This window comes from Ixodes scapularis, unplaced genomic scaffold, assembly GCF_016920785.2.
Source record: "Ixodes scapularis isolate PalLabHiFi unplaced genomic scaffold, ASM1692078v2 PGA_scaffold1__304_contigs__length_218370807, whole genome shotgun sequence".
NCBI classification, from domain to species: Eukaryota; Metazoa; Arthropoda; class Arachnida; order Ixodida; family Ixodidae; genus Ixodes; species Ixodes scapularis.
This window is the reverse complement of record NW_024609846.1, coordinates 145,126,994-145,133,050: the sequence shown is the minus strand read 5'-3', so window position 1 is coordinate 145,133,050 and position 6,057 is coordinate 145,126,994. Positions and strand designations below refer to the sequence as shown.

Genomic DNA, 6,057 nt, shown 5'->3' with positions numbered 1-6,057 from the left:
GGCGTTCATTTGGAAGAGGTGAAGAAATCAAAGATGGCATATTTTTTAAATTGATTTGCAAAGGTAGGAATATTTAGTAAAATGCCCCCATTTGAGCGTTTCTCGTTAACTTTTCCACTAACCAGGACAACAGTACTTATAGCCTAATAGAGGACAACACGCTGGCAAAGTTTGAAAATCCTGGCTTAAAGAAATGCGAAGGAAAAAAAAAAATTAGAACTTAGGGAGTATTGCACAATGTGCTATCTATGCGGTTTTTTATTTAAAAATAACGACGTCGATATGTCGTGATAAATACTTTGGGTCAATCATCCCCATACTTAACTTGTCAGTAAATATTTCTGGGCCAGAAGCCACAACACATTTTGGGGGAGAGTTGCCTGAAATGCCATTTTTGCGAAACCTACAGACAGCGCTTCAGATCGAGGAGGTGTTTCTGACTTTTTTCCTTGAAGGCAACTTTGTTTTTTCTTACAACAAAGACGGGTTTCATTTTTCTGGGCATTGAGGCAGCAAGATGAACTTTTTTGGTCAAAATTAAAAACCATCACCGGACACAGACGGCCGTTCTTATCTGAAGACAGTGTCGTCCTAGAGAAAACTGCCGCGGCATAACATATCGACTGCGTGCATATTTGACGCACAAATATCAGTAAGCTAGGTGGCCTCTTTACGTTTTATTTATGTAGAATACGCTTGCAGCATCATATTTTAATGCATTCTTTTAGTGGGCCAGAGCAAAAAGGAAAATCGGACCCTTCACGTAACATATTTTTGTAGCTTTACTTTTTCAAGTACAAAAGAGGGATCTTAGTAGTTGAGGAGAAGTAACCAAACTTAGGAACGACTATTGAGACACGACATGAAATGTAGAAACGAAAACTGGTAGTCAGTCAAGTGCAAAACAAGCACCCAGGAGATTTTATTGACATTGCACGGTCACAATTTAATATTGCAATTATGAAATTCAGCTAAATTTGGAAAATAGACGCAATTGGAAACACTCTCGAGCACCTCGATTGAAAGAACGCATGTTGTTTCTCTTCTCACTCAGATCACTGTAGTGGTACTTCGTCCTTCCCCACAACCCCAACACAGTAAAGACGATAATGAGTTAATTTTTCAAAGGCCCGCGCATAGAAGGATAACATTATGTCCCTTGATTGCAGATTAGCGCAGTCTTCATGCACGGGACTGCCCAAGTTGAAGCACTGGAGGTGGTCACAAACTGGAGTCGATAAGACAGTTTGCCAAGCCGACCAAGTCTTGCTCTAGAACATATAAATAGCAGATTGGTTAAAAGCTGAGTCAATAATTCTGTTCAATGCAGGACACCAAGTGACTGTTGCGAGCTTTCATGAGGATTCCAAACTAGGCAATGATAGCGACGTACTTCGTCTCTTGAACACATGCGCATCTGGAAGCAACCTGTCTACATTAGAAGTTATACGTTTATTCAGTGTGTAGTCCACACCAACCTAAAGTATACAAAGTGACTCTCAATTGATCGTGGCAATCGCACGACTCTGATAAAGTGAAAATGTACATCACTCGCGACAGAAATCATAACTAAATGAGGATGTCATAAAAAAATTCCTTATCTCTTGATTTTGGTTCTTCTCTTTGGGAAGGCCAGTCAAGTGACATATCGCAGCTGAAAAGTCTAGACTTTCACAACCAATAATGACCACGACCACAACACAGCGATAGAGTGCGAACAGCCGTCACCGCCACACAGACAACAACACATCGGCGTTCAGAGTTCTGCAAATCCTCCGGAGAAGTCACTCCCCGCGAACACACACCTACCGCACTCCTCTAGCCCCTCGGGGTGACTGCCGCCCCGCGGCTCCGCGCCCCTCCGTCATGGGCGACCCGGCACCCGGCATGAGCCTCATCAACCCGCGAATCCGCTGTGAACATTGAATGCGACGTCATCACTGTCATTTTACGTCACCCTACCGAAGAAGATGTCATTTTACGTCGCCCAATCTTGCAACACAGCCGTACCCTTCCACACAATCAATTCCGTCTGCTATGCTACCTCCACGATCGCAATGTGTCTGCTTATGGGCACTTAGGAGCCCATCATTTGCAGCGTAAAATCGTTGAAACACTTTTTCCGACTGCCATCTGCTAAGAAACAGCGTGACGATCGACACCGAGAACTGGAAGAAGTCACCTCGGTTGTCAGCATCCTATTCAAGTCTTCCCTTGATACAGTAACCTAGTTTCCAACCTTTGACGGTTGGAACAAGGGCACAAGCTCGAGCCTGAGACAAGATTGAAACTTCCCGAGCGCGAGGGGTGACTACGTTTGCTTTGCTGATTGATGGCCGCCGCGCCCCCCAAACCGTTTTTGGTGAGCATTGAGTTTAGCAAACGACGCCTCTGGAAATAGTGTCGTCTCTTGCTGACTTGCAGTCAATGTCTCGTTGCCATGGTGATGGTGGCAGTAGCAGACAGACTCTGTACGGGGAAAAGCACAGCAGTGTTGTGAGATCAGGTGCATGTTAATGTTTTTTTCACAATGCGACGGCTGCAAAACGAAAAAAAAAAAAGAGTTTGAAGTAAGAACTGAATGCCAAGGACTGGTTTCCTCCAAACCTTGACTGCAGGAAACCAGTTTTCGGCGTTAGGTCTTTATCTTATTAACATATCGTCGCACCTTGCAGGCAAAGCATACTTTTTGGTGCTCCAGCGGCTAGTGTTTTTACATTGGTGTAAAGTATCAGTCTGCCACTCTTTCTTCACAAAAAAAAAAAAAGATGAACATGGACTGTTCAATCTGGCTACCTTGGTATTTTGCCGGATTTATACTGCATGCGTAAAATTTGATGACGTTGAATCATTGACGGATTCGCGGAGAAGTTTGGCCGAAATTCCGCTTTGCCGAATTACAAGATTAGGCAAAAGTTTGGTCCATCACTGCTTGCACCCTTCAGAGTGAGTGTAATAAGCTTAGGGCACTGAACTAACCGTTATAGTCCAAAAGTATTGAAGCGTCTTTAAATTTCTTTGTGTCGTGTGTACCGGCTGGGTAGTGCTTATGCAATTATTCTCGCAGTGCCTAGCGTTGTGTCCGTCCGATGGAACCCGAAATAAGAATTAGATTTACGCCCCATGTAACTTTACCCCAAGGTTTCAAGTTACGTTCAACCTAACCGAAAATGAAAATTATTATGTCCGACGTAACGGCAAATAAAATTTAGAGTTACTTAGCCATATGAACTTTGCTCTCAGCACGAGCTAGTACATTTAAGTGCAGCTAAGGCTACAAGCTGGCATCACAAACTTGGCAAGGGGTGGGAGGGGGGGGGAGGGAGGGGGGAGGTAGGGGGGGAGGAGGAAGGATGGGATGTTCTGTTATTTTGTTAACCCTATATTTCATGATCAAATATTTTGAGTGGATATAAATTCTCTCCTATTGGAGACTCAAATACAAATGAGAAAATTACATCGCTAAAAATTTACATGACAGTTTAAATGAGTTGTCAGCTGATTCTAGTTATGTACCACACGTGCTACATCATGCAATTAAGGTTGGTATAACTTGTAGTAAAACTACTTGGAATGTCTAGACATGCAATAAACATTTGTTTATTATACAAAAAATGTTTCTAACAAAGTTAAGAGTTCATGATTAAATATTTTGAATGAATATAAATTCTCTCCTATTGGAGATGCAAATACAAATAAGAAAATTTGATTGCAAAAAATTTACATGAAAGTTTAAATGAGTTGTTAGCTGATTTTAGCTACGTACCATACATGCTATATCATGCAGTTAAGGTATAACTTGTAGTCAAAATACTTGGAATGTCTAGGCACGCAATAAACATCTGTTTATTATACAAAAAATGTTTCTAACAAGGTTATTTGACTGAAATGAAATTGTCTATACAAAATGAAATGCAAATTGTCAACACTCGTAATATAAACTGTGCGTCAGCAATTTGGTTGCTTTCAGTCTTTAATAAGGTCCTTCTTTCAAGCGAAATTAAAATTCCAAAATGCAGTGCACTTACCTTTTCTTGAAAAGGGCCGCATCATGTAGATTTTCAGTGGAAATGCCTCATCACCAACAAAAAAAGCAAGTCCCCTCTATCCCAACGTTTTGGTCTGGTGGCACGCCCATCTGGCCTTGCAGCAGCCGCTCCTGAAGCTTGCTGCGTGAAAATATGCCTCCGTCGCTCTCGCTCCCATGATGGCCAAGTTCTACATACAGAAACCTAAACAAAAATATAAGGAAGTAAAAAGGACTTGCTTTAGTTTGTCGTTTATGTTGAGGCCTATCTTTTGTTTTGCCCTAGTCTCTGCGAACTGCATGAAATGACCCACACATCCTTGCTGTTTTGTTTTGTTAAACCTCTGGCATAGTAAAAAGAAATGGGCCGAGTGTGATCATGCACACTGGCAGGAAAGGCATGGGAGATTGCGGTCCTATTTTAGTGAACGCGCTTTCTTTAACTTGATCAGTGAACGTAGCCCTCGAAATGCACGTGGGAGTCACTTCTATTTGCACTGAGCAGGTGACACTCTTTCATTCCGGGAGGCATCGCAGCGCATCCCAGTTGAAAATTCCCATTAGGTTCCAATTGTAATTTTTCCATTGGTACCAATTAGGTTTCTGGACAACAAATTGGACACTGCAATGGGAACCAACAGGAACCATTTGGGACCCATCGCGGTTCCAAGTGGAAAAATAATTCTAATTGGTGAGACCCACTGGCCAGTGTGCTTCCAATTTAAACTTACTAAAACCAATTGGTTCCGATTAATACCTGTCGGAATTCCAATTGGATGTAATGGAAATTTTTAGCAGGGATGCCCAAAATGTCACTGAAGGCATATGGTGCAGAAGAATTGAATAACTTAAAATAATCAGTGCACAATTTTTAAACATCACAATCGTTGTCCTGAACCTCTTAATAAATAAGTACGGATGATGCTGACTGATCTTACCTAAAGTTGCAAAATGGAGAGGTGTACTTACCTATAATGTGCGTCACTAACGGCAAGCATAGACTTGCTGACGTGCCTTTATAATTTCTATCGAGGCTGCCAGGTTTTTGGGGGCATTCCACGGTGACATGCTTCCCGTCAATGGCTTTCAGGCAATGAGGGAAATTCCAACGTTCCTCAAAGTCGGAAGCAACCTGTATAACGAGATTTCAAACAGTTCACTTTCTCAAAAAATACATAGTAAGCATGCTCGTCTCTCCTGGTTTTCTTTTTCTTTTCTTAGGTTACAGAAATAAATAATGCAAGCGAATTGTCACTGGAATGGTAAGCATGACCACAAAAAGCATTTTCTGTTTTTCACCCATGCAGGTCTGCGTGCGTTTTCCAGATTTTCCAATGCCAGATTCGAACAGTTACAGTATACCACATACACTTGGTTGGCTAGCAAACACTTTGGCCTTCTCCAACATCAAATAACTGTAAAAGAAATGCTCCTTTACAGTTGTGCCTTAGTACAGTCACGGCGAGCACGGACAAGAGTGATGCGCCATTTCGATTCAGCATGTTCCTCCAATGTGTTTGGAGTTTAGTTTGATGCGCCTTGCATTTCTTATTATGACTTACCCATGCTTTCCAAAGTCAAATTTGAGGGTTTTACAAGCTAAACCAGTGACGGGCATCTGGCATGCCCCAGCGGAGTACTGAGGATTAATTTGGACCACCTGGGGATCTTTTGATGTGCTACCGAAAGCTCAGTTACACGGCGCCTTCTCTGCAATAAGCGTCAGTCAGATTGCGGGCACATCGGCCAGGGTTCGAACCTGCCACCTGGGGATCCGTAGGCCGGCGCTTTGCCTCGGAGCCACCGAGGTTGCTCGTGCTTTCCGCTAATATAGTTGTAAATTGGCATGTAATATTGGCACCAGCTAAATCACATCCGTTGCATGATCACATTGATTTAAGCAGCACTCTGGTTTACATGTTTTTTCTTGTGCCCTGGTCTGAGGGCAGGGCCAGCTGGTATCTGTCTTTGCTCGGTCGTTTCAACTTATGTTGTCCATGACTGTACACTCCATAACAGTCACCTTTTAC

The 6,057-nt window shown here is 42.6% G+C and overlaps 1 long non-coding RNA gene across 1 annotated transcript; it reads right to left on the bottom strand.

The window, feature by feature from the left end:
- Positions 1–1,825: 1,825 nt before the first annotated feature.
- Positions 1,826–5,066, bottom strand: LOC121836163. Its single transcript, XR_006077811.1, has 3 exons — positions 4,997–5,066; positions 4,029–4,232; positions 1,826–1,913 (listed from the first exon to the last, which is right to left on the bottom strand). It is a non-coding gene; the product is annotated as an uncharacterized LOC121836163 (long non-coding RNA).
- Between the last annotated feature and the right edge of the window lie 991 nt (positions 5,067–6,057).